The sequence below is a fragment of the Myotis lucifugus genome, unplaced genomic scaffold, assembly GCF_000147115.1.
Source record: "Myotis lucifugus unplaced genomic scaffold, Myoluc2.0 scaffold_3, whole genome shotgun sequence".
NCBI classification, from domain to species: domain Eukaryota; kingdom Metazoa; phylum Chordata; class Mammalia; order Chiroptera; family Vespertilionidae; genus Myotis; species Myotis lucifugus.
Genome location: NW_005871051.1, coordinates 10041247 through 10061549, shown reverse-complemented (window position 1 = coordinate 10061549; position 20303 = coordinate 10041247). Strand labels below are relative to the sequence as shown.

The 20303-nt window shown below is 41.5% G+C and overlaps 1 protein-coding gene across 5 annotated transcripts in view; it reads left to right on the top strand.

Moving 5' to 3' along the window:
- The first annotated feature begins 465 nt into the window (after positions 1-465).
- GPR1 (G protein-coupled receptor 1) overlaps positions 466-20303 on the top strand; it is a 47796-nt gene continuing 27958 nt past the window's right edge. For 2 of the 5 annotated variants that reach the window (XM_014462015.2, XM_023760571.1), the window contains exons 1-3: positions 466-664; positions 7808-7960; positions 20114-20205. The gene's annotated coding sequence lies outside the window, so the exon portion shown is untranslated. Of the gene's footprint in view, positions 665-7807; positions 7961-8341; positions 8445-20113; positions 20206-20303 lie in introns of those variants that run through there. The other 3 variants (XM_006082435.3, XR_002831182.1, XM_023760575.1) reach the window with 3 other exon arrangements.

Below are 20303 nucleotides of genomic sequence, written 5' to 3'. Positions count from 1 at the left end.
GCAGGCCTGTGGTTACCAGATCTGGCCGTGTTTTGTTTTTTTTTCAGGAGCTGATAATCTGGATCTCCTGATTTTTAAATGATGGAAATTAATTCAAACACTAAAAAACACTGCACAGCACAAACAGAACACATCAGCAGCTGCAGGATGCCCCAGGCAACCACTTTCCTAATGAAAAATGCAAGCAGTGCTTGAACCAGTTAAAGAAGTCAAGCAAATGCGCTTTCTTCTCCAAACCTTTTTCTAGCCCAAAATGTGACATTTTAGGAAGATCCAGATACACTTACATCATAACCATAATGTGCAGTTTAACAAGAGAAGTAGCATAATTAGAGTAAATAGTTGGGAGCGGCCTGAACTCCCAGAGCAATCCTTTCTCTTGAGTCAGGGCCAAGGGTGGTGTCACCCAGATGCCTGTCGACTAAGTGATACACACCAGATTTATTTAACCACTGGCAAACTGCATTTCTTTTTCTAGAGCAGTAAATTAAGAGATTATTGGCCTCCCTTGGTTACAAAAAGAGGAAACAATTTTTCCAAGACTCAGGGTAGCCGCAACCAGTTCTCCCAGAGAAATTATTAACCACCAAGATTCAGAGAACAGAGCTCGAGGCTTCTGCCCACGACCCTCCCGGCGGCGGCCGCCACAGGCACCTTTCCAGAGGTGAGTGTTTTCTTTGCCTTCCAAAAGCTTCCGGGCCTTGAGCATCTGAGATTTAGTTAAGAAAACCAGGCTAAATCCTCCTATTTGGACCTCATTTGATTTGGCATTTGGCATATTAAAAGGGAAGGTTTATTCAAATTAGAGATAACAATGGACGCTGTTCCCGGCATTTCTGCAGGTAATTAGAGCTTTGTGTATCTTAATTAAAAAGATGTAGAGCTAAATCCCCTAGCATATTTACTCAGCATCCTCAAGGCTCAGTTCCTGCAGGGGCCATACAGAATTAAAAGCAAGAATGTGCAAAAGGCTTTGTCCTCAGTGGCCTTTAAGAAGCCTCTGGTTTAAAAGGCATGAATGCTGCCCTTTATGGCCAGGTTGGCATGGCTCCTCCATGTGACCTCCCAGGGCCACTGAGTCTGCGCTGGGGCGTCCTGTTTCAGTGCCGAGGAAAAGCTTTGCTTGGGTCCAGCCTCGCTGTTCAACCCAATCAAGGCCCCAAAGTCTAATCTCCATCCCTGCTTACCCCGAAGAAACAGGCCTGAGAAAGGCACGTACGCAAGGAGACAGTCACCTCCTTGCATGACAAGAGGTAACACATGGAAAGCAGGGAAGTCTTTCCACTTTTCACACATCAGTCTCTTTTATTTAAAAACTGTCCATTTGTATACTATCTCTTTTCCAGTGGTTATGTTCTGGGATGATTTTTTTTTCTTTTTTGTACAAACAACAACAACAAAAGGATTAGAAATGACCATTAACAAAAATAAATATGTTGACGCAAGACACATCCAAACCTCAGAGGCAAATTCTCAGTGGATTGAGAAAATGCATCAGAGAATGTCAGTTTTGCAGCTTATTTTATACATTAGAATAAGAAGAGGAGACCTCAGGAGGGTTACATGAAGTCCACTGGTGGCCGTGAAATCAAAATGTGGGGTTTAGGTCTAAGTTCTTTGTCTCGCAAAATCGATGAATGAATCTGTAGACAAAAACAGTTAGCAGAAGCAAAGTCTATTGAGAGAAGCCAGTCCTGGAAAAGGTGCAGCTGGGATTCCAAAAGCAGATCCATGTCCAGAGTTTCCATTTTATGTTGCAGCCTGGATTGGGGGGGAGAGGGGGAGAGCGAGCGAGCGCACTTTTTTGTCTAGGGGCAGACACATGCCTTGCTAGCTCCTGATTGGTTCTTTCTTTCTAAGAGTTTTGCCTTAGTAACATTCTTGGGATTGGTTATACGCCTCACTGCCTTGTGATTAGTTATCTCCGTAAGCTGCTTGTCTTAGCAACATCCAGACATTTTAAAGTTTATGTCTCCTGTGTGCCCTTCTTTCCCTGCCCAGCTGGGTTGCCTTAGTAACTCTCCCCAGTTGGTTCCTGGGTTCTACTTCCTCTCCCCCATGGCTCGTCCCTGTCTACCTAGTTTCCTTCTGTCTCCTCAGTAGATTAAAGGGGCAGGAGAAAGCAAAGGGTAGGATCTCTAGGACTGGACACAAAGGGACACAAAGAGACGCGTACTTATTTTGCATGGTGGGTACAGAGTAGGTAATAATTACAGCACAGAGAGGTGGTATTCGGGGAGCAAGGTGACAATGAGGGGTTCTGTGTGGTCTCAGGCTCTGGTGCAGTGGGTGTGCCCTGAGCATTCTGGGAAATGAGATTACTTTGACGTTTCAAAGGTCTGTTATCTTAGATGCAAAAAGACAACAGGCAGGTTTGACTTTTCCCTCTAAGGTTATGCTCTTACCCCATCCTAGTGGTCCACCATTTCAGCAAGACAAATGATGACACTAAGACTTCCAGGAATGCAACCTGAATTCCCTGACCTTATTGCTGAGTTTCTACAGTCACAGAAAACCACACATGAGACGGATAAATCAGAAGTGCGTAAGCGCGCGCACATACACACACGCACATACACACACGCGCACACACACACACACACACACGCACACACAATCACCTGATTCTGATTCTGAAGCTAAGGGAGAGGAGAGCAAATCAAAGAAGAAAGAAGTGTCATTACAGCCAAGAGGCTTTCCCGGGGTTTGGAGTGGAGCAGATTACTGGAGAGACAGGCTCCATTGGAGAACTCATGTTCCTGATGAAATGGAAAAACTCTAAGGAGGTTGACCTAGGCCAGTGATGGAGAACCTACGTCACCTCTGACACGCGAACTCATTTTTTTTGGTTGATTTTTCTTTGTTAAATGGCATTTAAATATATAAAATAAATATCGAAAGTATAAGTCTTTGTTTTACTATGGTTGCAAATATCAAACAAATTTCTATATGTGACACGGCACCAGAGTTAAGTTAGGGTTTTTCAAAATGCTGACACGCCGAGCTCAAAAGGTTCGCCATCACTGACCTAGGCCCTGCAAAGGAAGCCGATGTCAGGTGCCCCTAGGTTGTCATATCCTCTACGGGGAAAGGTTGACGTGGCATTCCTACCCCTCAGAGGATGTGACAAGAATTAATTCTCCCGAGTACCTGCCCCTGTCACATCTGACTGTGGGTTTCAAGTGGGGAGGAGAAGGGAGTTCTATTTGACACAAAGAGGTGGCTTGAGAAGATGTCCTTTATAGTTTTTGGTGGTAGAGAGCCAGTATAGAGCCAGTATAGTTTCTGTGCCCTACAGCAGGCCCGGTGCTTTAAAGCCTTTCCATGCTGTACAGTTTGCACACCAATCCCAGGGGAGGGGGAAGTATGTTTCAAGGCAAACCATTCTGTACTTTGCTGAGAAAAGCAAAGGGCCTTCTATGAGGGACACAACTTGCAGAATAGCTGTGTGGGAGAGCAAGAAGACACTGTTGATCAAGCAAGTCAAACTCAAAGGCTAACACGGGCCAAATAAAGGAGGTATAAGTTTATGTGGGCCGCAAAAAAACAAAAGCTTCAATTTTCATAGAAAAGTAGGTTTATTTTGATAGACACATGCTGAATACAAAGGGCTGAAATAAATGAGTCATCGTTAACATAAAATAATAGAACATTTTAATAAACATTAATATTTTTCTTGAACATTAACTTATCAGACACTGAACAACTGCACAAATTAATAAGCATAACACAAATAAACCTAGTTTTCTTGTTCTCTGAAAGTGAAATATTTTCTGTTGCGCACACCAAACAAGTCAGTTCAAGACTAATGATGTGGCAATTGGCCACTAAAATATTCGCTGCTAGTATTAGTGGAGAGAAATGGTGCGCCTGTGCATAACTGTGTGTAAAGCGTGTAAGGCAGTGGTTCTCAACCTTCCTAATGCTGCGACCCTTTCATACAGTTCCTCATGTTGTGGTGACCCCCAATTTCATTGTTACAAATTGAACATAATTAAAGCATAGTGATTAATCACAAAACAATATGTAATTATATATGTGTTTTCCAATGGTCTTAGGCGACCCCTGTGAAAGGGTCGTTCGACCCCCAAAGGGGTCGCGACCCACAGGTTGAGAACCACTGGTATAAGGGAAATGAATGCAACAGGATTATAGTAATCAGTCATTAGTGAACATTGTAGTTCGTTATTAATAATTATGTATAACAGAATATTGTAAAAATTAAGTTATGGAATTTTTATCCAAACGTTTCTTATATACCGTTATATTGGCTGGGCCGCATGCAGCCTGCGGGCCACTAGTTTGACATGCTTGTTATAGATCTTCAGCGAGCATCTCCTTCCCAATAGAGTTAACTGCATTTCTGCAACATAGCAAGTGTGTACTTTTTGGGCTATTACTGGCATATCATTTGGGTGTGGGAGGGATGAGGTGGACAGGAAGGGAAATGGGTAGGATAGTTTTTATTAAAATTTTGGGCCTGTTTTAGGAAATGGTGAAACAATGGAAGGAACAAACACCTAAATGAAGGCAGGGGGCGGGGGGGGGGGCGCGGGGAGGGGGGAGAGAAACTTCCCAAAAATAAGCCTTCCTAGTACTGTGGGACCACATTATCCAATCAAGAGGGTCGGATGTTAATGCATCCTTTGGATTGATTTATGACCAAAAGGGGGCAGTGGGGATGAAAAGGGGCCACATACTAAATCTGAAAAGTTCAGGGGAAGCCAGTGTGGTGGGCCACACAAATGCAGAGACTGAAAGTAACCAACCACACAGGAGCATCTGAACATTTATTATTATTATTATTATTATTATACAGATACTGTGTCTTTTTAAAAAATTGATTTCAGAGAGGAAGGGAGAGGGAGAGAGAGATAGAAACATCAATGATAAGAGAGAATCATTGATTGTCTGCCTCCTGTATGCCTCCTACTGGGGATCATCGACCCCACAACCCCTAATCAGGAATCAAACCATAACTACCTGGTTTATAAGTCAATGCTCAACCTCTGAGCCACACCAGCCAAGCTGAACATAATTTTTAACTAAAAGTGAGTTATGGCGATAGTCAAGTCTCATCCCAGACCTTGACAAAGGTCAATCTCTACCTTAAGGGAGCCTGTCTATTGCCTTTTTTTGTATCCAAGATAACATCTCATTTGAAATGTCAGCGTAATCTCCTTTACTGGACCCCTCGGGGCACACCCACTGCACCAGAGCACAAGATCACCCAGGACCCCTCTTTGTTATCTTGTTCCCTGCATAGCATCTCTATGTGCTATAAATGTGGTGTGTAGAGTCAGTGCCTGGGACTGAACTCCAACTCTGCAACAGACAGGAGAGGCCATCTTACTAGATCTCCAATGAGCTGACTCACCAGCTTAACCAATGCACCACCCAACAGCCTGGCTGATGTCCACTGCACTCACTGCACGAAGGGTGGCACTTCAGCTTCAACTGTTTTTGAATAATGGACCAACTTTAAGGCACATCTTAAGGGAGCTCCTCAAATGTGCAGCTGAGGCATTTGATTTACTGTTCCTGAGTTTTTTGGACCAATTTTTATTTTTTATTTTATTTATTTTTATTGATTTTGTTTTTACAGAGAGGAAGGGAGAGGGATAGAGAGTTAGAAACATCGATGAGAGAGAAACATTGATCAGCTGCCTCCTGCACACCCCCTACTAGGGATGTGCCCGCAACCAAGGTACATGCCCTTGACCGGAATCGAACCTGGGACCCTTCAGTCTGTGCAGGTAGACGCTCTATCCACTGAGCCAAACCGGTTAGGGCATTTTGGACCAATTTTAAAGGTAAGTAATCATATGTTTCAACTCTATTGTTTTAGGTGGTAGCGAAACATACAAATGTGTACACTTTCCTGAGTTTCGGTGTGTACTGTGCTTAAACTATGCTTGGCACCTAGTAACTGTTCGCCAAATGTCATTTCTCATCCTTCTCTATCCTTTGCTCCTCAATGCTTGCCGCTCTGCCACCAAAAAATAAACTCGAAACCGTGTAAAGTAACCAACACTTAAAATTCTTCTCAAAAATGTCTTTTGTGGGTGAAATTGTGCTTTTGTGTGACGACAGAAGGTAGCATATAACTAGTAGTAAATGCTCACATTGCTGAAGCAAAGCAGTGGGAGCTGGTGCCTAAGCAGAGTGCTCTACTACTTGCTACTCCTTCAGCCAGCACATCTGTGCTGGGGTCATACTGAAAAGAGGTAGGCCAGGATTATTACTGGTGGTTACTTCTGTGGAATCAAGGGATTGGGACCCGGGGGGAAAATGTGAGGGAGCACATCCTCATAGGCAGGGGGAAATTTGTAGTTTGAAAAAGCATCCCCCAGGGTTATTCCCATTTGCTCCCACTCCACCCTTACCCACTACTCAGAGGATCCTGCTTTAAATCTTCTAGACTTGGTCTTGGAGGGGAGGAAAGAGCATTTTCCCTCTACCTTTCATTGTTCGTGGCTAAGACCCCGTGTAAAAAGACACGAGCAGGAGGAGGGGAGGACAAACACAAAACAACTTTAATTACGTGCATTCAGGAGACCCACAAAGATACCAGCCTCAAATGGTGGCCAGAAGATTGAGGATTATATAGGATCCTGAGCTAAGGAAAGGGATAGGGGTCTGGGATTTAAAGGAGGGGAAGGTAATTCACAGGAAGGTGAGAAGAGGAAATGTTTGGGAAACAAAGGTTGCCCTGACAGGCAGATAAGCCTCCAGGATGAAAAAATGATCTCCAGTAGTAGCTCTCTTCCTGATACAGGCCCCCTTTCTAATGTAAATGTCTCTTATAAATGTAGATTTCCCCTCACAAAAGGGTAACTACTGCCTGCTTTCCAAGCTTCTTCCGGGTCTGCAGTCTCTTCAAAAATAATCAGCTCAAAATAAGCCTTACGCCAAAGAGGCACACTTGGGGTGGCACCCGGTGCTCCCGGCAGCCTCGCACAGCAGTCAGACACAAAGCCGTGTGCTCCTCAAGCCATGTTCAATTAGGTGGCCCACCCATGTTTCAGGACCTAATAACATTCGATTTCCAATATCACATGGTCAAGCTGATGTTAGACCTTCCCCAAATAATCACGTTAGCCCTGCAGAGGGAAGCTAACCACATCAAGGCCTGCTCACCTTCACCCCCCGCCGCCCACCCGCCCCCCAAGCTCTCCCTGCGAATTTCTGAATTATGAGTCCTGTTTCAGATACACAGACGAGCCCGTATCTGCCAGGCCCACGAGGGAGATGAGAGATAAAAATCCAACCTTTAATTTCCTCAGAGCCTGGCAAGCTGTCTCTCAACCTGCCTCAGTAAAACACACACACACACACACACACACACACACACCACAGCTAAAATGCTCGCCTAACTGATAATGTGATTCCAATTCTCTTCCCTCTCAGAAATACACTGAAACCCAGGGCATTTGAAGAGCTCTCCTTTGACATTTCTAAGGTTCTTTTCATTCCATTGTTGAAATGAGATTTAATTTGACTTTTCCTAGGCTCAAGCCCACCCAAACAAAGGAGGCATGGGTGCCTCCCCCACCCCTAGTTCCTCAGCCTGTGGCACTGCAGCCAATGGCAATGATTTCCATTCAAGAAAACAAATCTCAGTTACACACACACACACACACACACACACACACACACACACGCACAGGCCGAGCAAAAGAATTAATTGGGGCAGTATGCTCCTTGCTTACTTTCCTCCAGGAAAGCAGGGTGAATTTTTATGGAGGGTGGAGGAGGAAGGGAAGAGCCACATTCAGAGGAAACCCAGCATCATTCTCCTCTACAGTGTCATTTCAAACAGCCAGATAAAAGCCAAAGGAGGAAGCAGGGAAAGAGTACACAACGTAGCAGTTCTGAAAACCACCCTGCGTTCCAGTCTGCAGCAGGGAGGTCACACCCAGGCATCACAATAGCGCCTCTGCTTTCAGAAAATTAACTGGTAAGTGCTTCTTGTTTGTTTTTCAAGGGACGCATTTGCAGCTGACCAGATGAGGATTCCTGCAGACAATGTATGTCTAAAGCAGTATTTGGATTAACTACCAGCTGGCAATAAAAATAAAAGAAAGAAAAGAAGAGAAAAGAAAAGAAAGGGAGAAAAAGGGACTCCTGGTAGTTTATGAAACACTTTAGGTGAAGGTTCATATTCTTGGTCCTGATAGAAGTGTTGAGGGAAGATCATAATAGGCATTGCTACAGCTGCTGATTAGATCTAAACTCCTGAAAGAGAGGGAACATAAGGGCCCAGAGAACTTGCTGTAATTTCCTCAGCTTTTACCTAGGAAATGGTTCATAAATGTGGATTTTAAGTAGTTGTGACTCAGAAATAATCAAGCATCATTTCTGGAAAGCCCACTGTAGAGAAATCTAATAGGAGAAAATGGGGCTCTGAGATGAAAATTGATTTTCCCTCCTTAGATCACAAGGTAAGAAAAAGTTCTAAATTGAGTTGTAATGTAGTTTGGTTGTGTGTGTGTTTCCCCCTCTCCTTACAGAGATGAATAGCTTGTGGTTCTTCACAACAAACTTTTCTTTGTTGTTGCTACTTGAAATCTCCCAATCGATTGCCTGTTCGAATGGCTGGTACCTGGGCCCTCCTAATGGAGGACTAATGGCTAAATGCAGAGCAGTAGCTGGGGGGAAAGGTTCGGCTAACTCGATTGTTCCTATGGTGGTCAGATAACTGCGAGCAGCAATTGCTTTCTGCCTAATGGTTTATCATTTTCTTCAAGTGAAAGCTAATGAAAACCAAATGAAGGTTTGATAATGGAACTTTCATCAGCAATAACTCTTAAATTGGCCCTTTTCACTTAAAACAAACTCATTCACCCAATCTTCCATAAACTTGTTGCTAAATTAATCCACTATTATTATTTTTTGTTTGTTTTGTGGGAACAATGGCCAAGGGACCTTTTTCTGGGTTTCAAATTACCTCGTCCAAGTAATGCCTTTTACTGGATAATTCTCGTCATGTTTGCACATCTTCCAGACACAAAATGGTTTTTGTTTTTTCCGTGGCCTTTCTTTATGAGTTTATCTGAGACATATTTAGTTTATAAAAGCATGTCCTACATTTCCTTTGTTACTTTACCGCTAATTGCCATTTTCCTGAGATAAATACTTAACCCAACATTCCCTTTTCAAAGGCCACAGCACTGGGAGCTAACTTATAGAATAATGGAAAGGTTTATCTTCAAAATTTTTTCCCCAAGTTGTTTATAACTTTAAAAAATTAGAAGCAACCTAAATATCCAACAGTAGAAGGCTAGTTAAGGAACTTTTTATGTATAATCTCAATGAAGTATGTTGCAGTCATTAGGAAGTCATAATTTGAAGGGTTATGTGGCATTGTGGACGGGTGCTTATATTGTAATGTTAACGATGATTATAATGATGTAAAAAGTAAACACAGTTGAAACAATTGTAGGAAATAAGCAAAATTGAAAATAGTTGTGTTGAACTGATGTTGTGTCAGGAAGGAAAACTTTCCCTCTATCCTCTTAGGTGCAGTTCCTGAGGTCTTGTGAATTAAACTGACAAAAGACAGATTTGTAAGAGAAAACACAAATTTAATCACATAGTTTTATATTTTTATTTATTTTAATTTTTATTGTCTAAAGTTTTACATAAGTCTCCATTTTCCCCAATTGACCCCCCCCCCCCCCGCCATTTGTCTCTGGATCTATTCTTGTTCATCAAATTATATTCATCATTATATCTCACATATGAGTGAGATCATGTCATATTTATCTTTCTCCGACTGGCTTATTTCACTTAGCATAATGCTCTCCAGTTCCATCCATGCTGTTGCAAATAGTAAAAGTTCCTTCTTTTTTATAGCAGCATAGTATTCCATTGTGTAGATGTTCCAAAGTTTTTTAATTCACTCATCCGCTGATGGGCACTCAGGCTGTTTCCAAATCTTAGCTATTGTAAATTGTGCTGCTATGAACATAGGGGTGCATAGTTTTATTAATGTACATAGATGAGTTCACATAAAAATGTGACTATAAAGGGAGGGTTAGAATTCGGGGCTTATAAACCATCTTAATAGCAGAAAAGAAAGGGGGAAAAGGCACTTACAGGAATACAAGTGACTTCTTAAAAAGAAAAGGGGAGGGGGAGAAAGAGTATTTATGGGGAAACAAAACTCCAGAGCTCTGACTTTTTAATGAAAATTAAATGAATCCTTAGGGGAATAGGTGGGCAAGTTTTTGTGACATGCCTGTTTAGGTGAGGTATGCCTTATCTCTGGTGATCAGAGCCCAACTTCTTCCCTGGTTACTCCCAGGGAAGAGATTTATGACAGATGAGTTCCTCTGGGACCTCAAATGCTTTCTGCTCAAAATAATTTTAATGCCACAGTGGTATATGCTGGACCCCTTCGGGTGATACATCCTCCTCCCCCAAACTTTCTCTAATAGTCCATTACTTTTATAAATTAGAAATTTTCTAATATTAAAAATTTCTATTATTTTTCTTCAGGTCTCAGTTTTCATATATACCACATAAAGTTAAATCTTTCAATCTGGTCTGGACTCCAGTTCTAATTTACCTGGTTTCTTTGGTGATGTTAACATTAGTAAAGGTTTCTACCTCAAATAAAACTTCTAATGAAATTAATAAAAGCCAAGCCAACAATAAAAGCTGATAGTATAAAAATTTTAAAGGTTAAAAAAAAAGACTAGTTAAATGAAGATTACTAACATAACATTCTTTGATACTGGACAGTTTCCAACTATGTCTCAAATCTAGGTTGCACAATATTTTAGAATTGCTGTTTTGATTTTATCTGTCTCCAGAGCTCTGATTCAACTCTGTCTCTAACTTGTTTCATGCCTTAAGGAAGAACAAATTCTCGGGACCTCAGTTTCCTTTCCTCTAAAAGAAATCCGATAGGTTAGGTTTCTTCCAGCTTTTTATTCCCCCTACCACTTATTTTAATCGCTGCTTATTAAGTCATTGCTCAATGTGAAATACATAGTGGGTACTTAGCAAATACAGTAGGTACCTAATGCATGTTTAGTGAGATACACTTTTATTCAGACTTTATTTTTTTATATCCAATTATCATAGTATGCTCTGATTATGCCACTGCTGCTGAAAAAAAAAATCTCTTCATTGTTGAAGAAAATGGTGCAGTAGGAACAAACTGCACATGATTCGGGCACCACTTTTTACTGGAAATTATGCAGTCTTCCTTTCAGGCAAGAGAATATTATTGGTCAGTGATTAATTTGAGGGTGGAAGGGCAGGGGTTAAATGAGGCCTGGCTTTGCCTGTGGAAGGGTTTCTTGTTGTGTGAAGCAAACTGACCCCGGGAGGAGCCAACATCCAGCCTTGGTCACAGTGGCCCCTTGTTCAGCAAACACAATCAACTGGCCCATGTAAACCTGCATGTGAGAAACCCTGCATTCGTCCAGCGATTTTCTGCAGGACGAATGCACCTAAAGACTTGGTTTGTGGTAAGGGGGTTCCTGCAATCAAATAAATAAGGCATATTAGAGCTTTTGTATGGTTGACATTTCGATTTGTTCTGTTTTACAAATCTCAGTGTTCACCTCCATGTTTAAGCAAAGGAAGAGGGACGCTGGGATATGTGGTTCCTTGTTTGGAAGTCTGTTCTTTTCCATGTTTGGAGGGAAGAGAGGTTGTTTCTCATTAACTAAGAGAAGCCATCTTTATGTGTCACATTCAGTCAAGCAAATATTGACTGAACCCTCAGCCAGTGTAGTGGAAGAAGACGGGAGGGTTTTATTGGGAGATTCTTGTCCTAAGTGAGCTTAGAGTTGTGCTGTGTGGACGACAGAATTAAGCTATTACACTAAAAAGATTTAAAAGCGTGCATTTCCTACAGGATATGGAGTTCAGAAAAGGGAGGACAGAAGTGTGCAAGTTAACAGTTCCTGGAGGAGGTGAGACAGTGAGAGAGGTGGGTGTTGGTGTCCCATCATAAGTCAAGTAAGATGAAAAGATCTGGACTTGACTGAGCAACTGATAGGGTGTACCCAGAAGAAGTCCTTCTTGGCCTGAGGAGCCCAGAACAGCCTTTGACCTCCGCTAGGAGAGAGGGTGTGAGAACAGCATGCAAGTGCAAATGTAAAGCATTGCTTTCCCTAAAACATCAGGGCAAAAGCAGCCCTTTATTTTGGGTCTTCCATAACAAAGAAAATCATAATAAGAGAGTTCTCCAGCCCACTATCCTCACTTCATCCCAAAGTTCTACCCAGCTTCAAGGCAAGTGGCCAGTGCTCTGGCATACACCGTATGGTCTTGGTGCCCACGAGGAGCAAACTTATAATTCACCTTCACCTCCTAGAGCAGCGGTTCTCAACCTGTGGGTCGCGACCCCTTTGGGGGTCGAATGACCCTTTCACAGGGGTCGCCTAAGATCATTGGAAAACACATATATAATTACATATTGTTTTTGTGATTAATCACTATGCTTTAATTATGTTCAATTTGTAACAATGAAATTGGGGGTCACCACAACATGAGGAACTGTATTAAAGGGTCGCGGCATTAAGAAGGTTGAGAACCACTGTCCTAGAGGCTCCAGAAATACTTTTTACTGAACATATATTTTTTTAACGGGGCGGGGTGAGGCTGGGAGAGGGAGGGCTTCGTGGAGAAGGACTTTTAAAGGAGTTGTATGCAACTTGGCAGCCTGAAAAAGAGAATCCAAGCCAAGGCTAATATGTGTGGGGTTGAATTTTCATAGGACCAAATTATCCTCACTGTGATAAATACATGAAAAATAATTCGTATATAAAGTTAGGCCATTGGACCTAGAAGAAAGTTCTTATAGATATGACGTCTTTAATTCTCACAAAGAAGTTTTCTTTGGTGGTTTATAATGACATACCTCTATTTGAGTAGGAAAAATCTGGTAGTGGAACATTCCGCCTAATTATACCACTAAGAGTTGACATAAATTTTTTTTTCACTAGCTTGTACCATATAAAACGGATATTATTTGACCTTCACCATTTTTAAGCTAATAGAATGGGAATTTCTTATGCTTTAACATAAAACATAGATTACCAATTTAATAAAAGTAGTGAGATATGTTCATATATAATTGTTTTATCATGTAAATATTTGTTTGATGTGTGTATTTTGTTTGTACACATTGTATAGTTAACTATATTTAACATTAAACTATAGCAAGCATATAGTTTTGATATTGAGAAAGCACTTCCTCCTTCATGCACTACAATTTTATTGAGCATCTATTGCAATAAAGTAGTTGAGATATGAGGGTGAGTAAAACATAGCCCCTGCCTTTGAGGCTTTCACAGTTTAGCAAGGGAGATAAACACATTAACAGAGAGGTTGCGAACAAGGGTTAAGAAAGAAGTGTCTGAAGTCAGACAGCCCCAGAAGCCATGTCTGGACTTTACCACTTTTGCTAATTGCCCAACCACTCTCACCCTCATAGAAATATAATAGTAAATAATAGTACCTCACAGGATTGTTTTGAGAATTAACTGTGAAAAATGCATGTAAAGTTGCTTAGACACTTAACAAGTCCTCAGGAAATGTTAGGTGTTACCATAATGTGTTAAATGATATTATGTAATTAGGTGTGCTTGGTATTTGCTTCCTTTTTAACGTAGATAGGTGAACTGGTTTTAATTATAAGCAATACATGATTAGACAACCATGTGGTTTACAGGAAACTAGTTTGCCCTTAATAGCAATTTGAAGAAAATTCTCCATCATCTTCCCTGTCAATCAAAAATCCTGGTCTAATGAAGTGGCTGAACAAATTTAACACCTCTCAGGAGTGAGACTAGCTTTCCTAGGTAATCAGCATTCTTTTAACACCTTTCATAAGAAGAGGTTCTGAGCACAGGAATGAATGGAGTTGATGATAATTACGAACTTCTCAAACTCACCTTTGCCTTCTCAGACAAAATGAAATATTGGTTATTGTTGAGATGCCCATCAGCATGAATGCCTTTTATCAAAACCCACTGTACTGTCTTTCCACCAGTCAGTGGATATTATTGAGGTCCGCTCTTCGCCAGAAACTGTGGTAGGCTCTGGAGTATAGAAGTAAGCTAAACTGCAGCCTGCTGGTGTTACAGGACATAAGAGGGACTCATCTTCCCTGGTTGCATGTGGAAGTGGGGTTATTGGGGTACCGTTGGATAAGCATTTCTGGAGGCCCCCACGGGAGGATGAGATATGGTAGAAAGCTTTATTTCACGGAATTATGCCCCCGGTTTCCAAGTCCCATTTCCCTTAGTCCAGTCATAGAAGAAATGTAGCTAGGGCTTCAGTAGAGCTAAAACCAGAGCTAATATCCAGAGTTTCCTTTCCATGTTGGAGCCGGGTCCAGTCCAGCACCAGGCTAGCTTAGCTTGTGTTTCCCATTTGTAGTCCATTAGTCCGTTGCATGCGGGGTCCACAGGGCTATGGGCCATAGGGGTGAATGCAAAGAAGCAGGAGCAAAAGGACCCCACAAGCCAAGAGTAATGTGCAACAACAGCCCAACTTCTTTGTTTGGGGGATTATGTATTCCCAAATGTTTGAGCACTTGCAGTGGCTACCCATTCTGGCCAACCATCCCTGACCCCAGGTGTGATTTGCAAGCAAGTGCATTTCCTGTATCACCCCAACTTTACTGGGCATGTGTCTATCTTCCCTTTGTTGGACCCCTTCTCCCCCATCCTCCCATGATCTGCTGGAAATGGGCCAGGATCTCCTGGGAGTGTGAAATTGCAGCTTCCTGGTGGAGCTGCCCAAATGACATGGCTATCATGTCTGGCCTTCCTGTTGCTCCTTTCCTTTTATTAATAACTAGCTCATTACAATGGGATCAGTGGGAGAGAGACATTTAGCAAATAAGCATTTAAGTATATAACTAAAAATTATAAGTGAAGAATATAGGGATCCAGATTTAAAATGGGGGATAGGCTTGTGGAGGCTAGGAAAGTAACATGTAAAAACACAGCTTACCCTTTAGAATTGTTGGTGATTTTCTCCTTAATTCCAAAACCACTAGCAAATTCAGAAAATTAAAGCTTAGTCAAATCAGTTGTTTGGTTACCTTATGGAAAATACTAAGTTGATATAAATTACGCATTATGTTGCCCAGGTGCAAAGATAATATTAAACAAGACTCTTCTGCTTGATTGTCATTCTCCCTCCTACGAGCTTTCATTTCATTAACTCTATTCAAAATAAAACCAGTCGCCTCTGGAATGATTTTACATAATCAACACACAAAACATATACTTAATTACAGTTGCTTACATGCTCTGACCAAGAAGATGGGGGAAATGTGGTAAAATGGCTAAGCTCTTCCTACCTTGCCAGGGAGGGATGCCTAGCTCTGGAACGGTATTTCATGTATAAATATGGCATTTCTCTATTGTTTGCCTTTTGTTCTGAGAGACTGCATGGGGAAGGGGAATGTCAGCACACACATGAAATTGCTTGTCTGAGAGGTTATAATGCACCACTCTATGAAAGTGGTATTTTCGGATTTTCTCAGAAATGGATTACATCTCCCAGAATACAGAAAGGGGGAAAAGCGATTGTAGAGAGTATTTCTCCATTTTAATTTTACATTGGGCTATTTACAGAAACATTCAGTCATTTGTTTCAACCTTAAATAAACAGAAGTTCGGTTGAAAACAAATCAGCTCTCTTTTCTAGCCATGGCAAATGGAACCTGCTTGAAACCTCTGGCTGCCTTTCAGTGATTTCTTTAAAAATGACCATTTTCCTCTTTTTATGTTTTTCTCAAGCCATCGGTAAATAATTTATTTATCAAATTTAAGAGAATGCCCCAACGGAAAAATTTTTTGGAAGAGCTGATGTTTTTCTTGCTAAGGCAGACAATTGATGTGTTCTCTGGCTAGCTGGGTTAGCCGGCAGGGAGATGACAGCAAGGAGCCCAGCCATGTTGTACTGATCTTCCTCACAAGAAATGAACTCATCGACACAAATCATTTGATGCAAAAACAAATAAACTCCTTTAGTAGAACATTATCACAGGATCAGAATGTCCTACGTTTGGACAGGAAGCAATGAGCACAGTTCAGCTTTACCGTAACAGCAGGAAACCACTAGTTTGCTGCTCACCGTGGTGTCTTTTCAGCTGATGTTTTCTCTTAGGATGAAACATAAATCCAAAATGTTATCTGAAGTAATCACAAATAATATCATCAAACGAACTCTCTGACTAGAGCCATTGGTCATTAAATTAGCTAGAAACCCAAGAATTTGCTACCTTTCAACAAAGTCATATGTTAGTTATGTGAGTTATTTCACAATCCACCCTAACAAAAAGACTGATAAAGTGAGGTAACAGTAACAGCATCTCACACTTCTTCAGGCCTTAGTCTGAGCCGGGCACTGTCAATGGTTTGCTGATGGATTTTCTCCCCAGATCATTGATGAAAAAACTAAATCGATTGTAATAATAATTTTAAAAAGGCCCTAACCAGTTTGGCTCAGTGGATAGAGCGTCGGCCTGCGGACTGAAGGGTCCCGGGTTGGATTCCCGTCAAGGGCATTTGCCTTAGTTGCGGTCACATCCCCAGTAGGGGGTGTGCAGGAGGCAGCTGATCAATGTTTCTCTCTCATCGATGTTTCTAACTCTCTATCCCTTTCCCTTCCTCTAAAAAATCAATAAAATATATTTTTAAAAAATGATGCAGTACATGTGACCACTGCCTTTGCTTTTCCTCCTCTCCTTCTGAATTCTCAGCCAGAGCTCCTGTAACAAAAGGCAGATTAACAGATTTAATGTTTATTTATTTATATTAACTATAAACCATTAAATGCATCCAAATTACAGAATACAAATATAATTCTATGTAAAGTTTATATTAATTTTTACATAAAAGACAGAAAAGCATACACAATTAATATTAGCGGTAAATGACCTGAGAGCCTTCCAAAAGAAGGCTTTATAATGAAGGCCCGAAGAAACGGTTAAAGGTGAGTGTTTTCATGAGTGTTTGATGAAAAGTTGAGAGTCATGGAAAAATGTTTTGGGACCAAAGGGTTATGAGCTGAGGGTAGTATGCGGGGGGGAAATGTAGCAAGGCCTGTTTTTTCAGATTCCTGGTCCCTGGGCTTCTGAGATGAGGACACTCCTTTCCTCTGGCTATGGGAGAGGCAGCTCTCACATGCGGGTTTTATGACCTGCTTCAGGGGAAATCCAAAAGGCCTCTCTTGACCCACTGTTTTCTCAGATTCCTTCAGCATGAAATACTTAACAGGCCAAGGTGCCTTATTTTGGGCACCTGAAACCTGGTAGTATCTATGTCGGATGGAGGGGAAAGCTGTGAACCTACAAGTAAGAAAATGGGAAGTAGAAGAACACTACAAATAGGAGTAAAAAAGGAAATAGGAGACAGAGATGGAAATTGCAGTCGTAACAGATGACTGCATCAAGCCGGGAGCTTCACTTAATTGCCTCATTTCATCGTTGCAGCTGCCCAATAAAGTAGATAGTATTATCCCTATTTTACAGATGGAGAAATTGACGCTTGGAGCTTTTAACTCATTTCCCGAGGCCACACAGGTGAAAAAAATGGCACTGCAATTAGAAAGCAAGGTCTGTGTGACTCCAGGCCCTAGTTCCTAACTGCTGTAAAATACTGCCCAGAAATGCTTGTGGTCGTTCACATCCAAACACTTTGGTGAGAAGGGACTGGTGGGAAAGAGGGAGGTCGAACAACTGGAGAGACCAGGCGACAGAAGAAAAAAGAAGACCGACTGCAGAGGGCTATGTAGAAATAAGCCTCAAGTCTACATATCTACATAAACACCCTGGAAATATTTAGATACCCCAAGGGAGAGATGAGGCAAGGACGGTCACAGATTAGATATAACTGCACATTCTTTGGGGCTGCTGTGAATTCTCTGTATCCCACGGTGCTGAGGCAGATAGTGTCCTCAGGCCAAGGAGGCATTCTGTGTTCTCAGATTGCACTCAGGCAAAGCAGCACATCTAACCAATTATTTTGTTGTTTGGGGCTGGCTGGAACATTGGTTTAGCTCCCTTCCTCTGTTTGAGAAGCTGCAGCAGGGATTAAAGTGGCCTCAGTCTAACTGAAGAGAGAGAGAGAAAGAGAGAGAGAGAGAGAGAGAGAGAGAGAGGACGAAAGCTGAATATATTTGAGTGCTGTGTTAAATATTCTAACTATGCAAAACAACTACATTAATCTTGCTTATGGGTCCTCAGCTTTTTCCCCAGTGACAAAAGATAATTTTAAACAGGTAAATCATGACTCATACAAATATGAAATTAATATGTTTCAAAGGTTTTAATTAACTCATTAGTAAATGAGAGAATCAGTAAAACTATTACATGGATTAAAAGGAGAATTCAAAGTATCACACATACATAGGCCATCAAGAATGTTGAAGTGAATTTATAAACAGTTGCAAAACTGGCCAATACTCACAAGGCAATAATCAATTGCGTTCTACTAGATACAATTCATTTGTATTTCTGTGGACAAAGATCATTTGCAGAAATATCAACTTATACAACTATAAAATACCTCAGAGACAATGACAGGCAGAGAGAACCTGAAAAGACACACCAGCTAGGGTGCCCAGGGAGCTTTTTGCACATTGTGAAGTCCTTTACAGTATTTACTGACAGACCCTACATATACTGGAAAAACAGTTATCCTTCTGCATATGTAATTCAGTATAAAAAAATACTAAACCAAAACTCACAAATTTCATAATGAAAGTAAAAATAGCTCCTTTCCAGAATTTCTTATTGCATACTTTAGATGAATCCCTGGAAGCTAATGTTTAACTGCTTCTGCTTTACTGTACTAACTTAGTCTGCTTTTGGAATAATACTACTCCCCACCCCTCAACTTAGCTGTTGGCCACACTGGTGACATCTGTAATAAAGTTCTCTTAGAGGCCAAACCTTAGTACAGGCCAACAGCTGAGTATTAATGAAATAATTCTAAGAAGAAAATGGAGAAACATTATATAGTACTCGCACTATAAATGGGGAAAATATCTGAAATAAAACCCAACCATTAATCATATTTCTCAGAGCACCTGCATGTCATAAATCATGTCTTACAGGGTAAGACCACGGTACTGATTTTAGTTCTAATATTTCACTACAATGTGTCAAAAAGTTTGGCAATGTGGTCCTTTTTAAGCAGTTTAAGATGCCACCTTAAAAACACTTCAGATGTTTGCTGGGTGTGTTAGTTAAAGAGATAATAGTTATTATTCCATGCAAAATAACTAATTATAAATCTAAACAAATTATTTTAAATAACAGTTGCCTAGGGAGCAAGCAGCTCTCTAGATTTGAAAATGAGGTGAGCCCTAGCCGGTTTGGCTCAGTGGATAGAGCTTCAGCAGGCAGACTGAAGGGTCCAGGGTTCGATTCCGGTCAAGGGCACATGTCCAGGTTGTGGGCTCAATCCCCAGTGTGGGGCGTGCAGGAGGCAGCTGATCAATGATTCTCTCTCATTGGTGTTTCTATCTCTCTTTCCCTCTCTTCCTGTCTGAAATCAATAAAAATATTTTTTTTTAAAAAAAAATGAGGCGAGGGCCAGACAAGAGGATAAACATGAAAAATTGAAGGTCTCATGCCCTGGCCGGTTTGGCTCAGTGGATAGAGCATTGGCCTGAAGGTTCTGGGTTTGATTCCTGTCTAGGGCACATGCTCAGGTTGCAGGCTCGATCCCCCAGTGTGTGTGTGTTGGGGGGGGGAGGCATGCAGGAGGCAGCTCTCTCATCATTAATGTTTCTATCTCTCCCTCTTCCTCTCTGAAATGAATAAAAATATATTTTAAAAAATTGAAGTCCTCTTGGTTATGCTTTGTTCAGCTTCCTCTGATTCTGAGCTGGAAGTGGAAGTAATGAGTGGAAAGGTAGAATATAAAGGATGGCCTGAAATGACAGCAGAGTGTGTCTTAGGATGACACTTGCCATTAGGACTGAGACCTATCAGCCACCAGCACCATCAGCAAGCCCCCAGTGTTTGCCAGGAGGTCAGGATCCTGGGAAGGCTGCTGTTTTGTGGTTAACACACACATCCATTAGGTCGAAACTAATGCACCCTATTTCCACATCTATTTAGGTTCCTCTCGGTTCTTGCTCCAATTCTGATTTCTGCATTCTGACTCCTGGCTCATCGTCTCCTGCAGCTGGACTCATTTCCAGGCCCCTTGAGTGAGTATTGACACTTGGCTAATAAATATGCGATGCTTTCTGACACATGGCTTCATACAGCCTTACGATCTCTTTTCTTCAAGTGTGGTAGAGCCTGG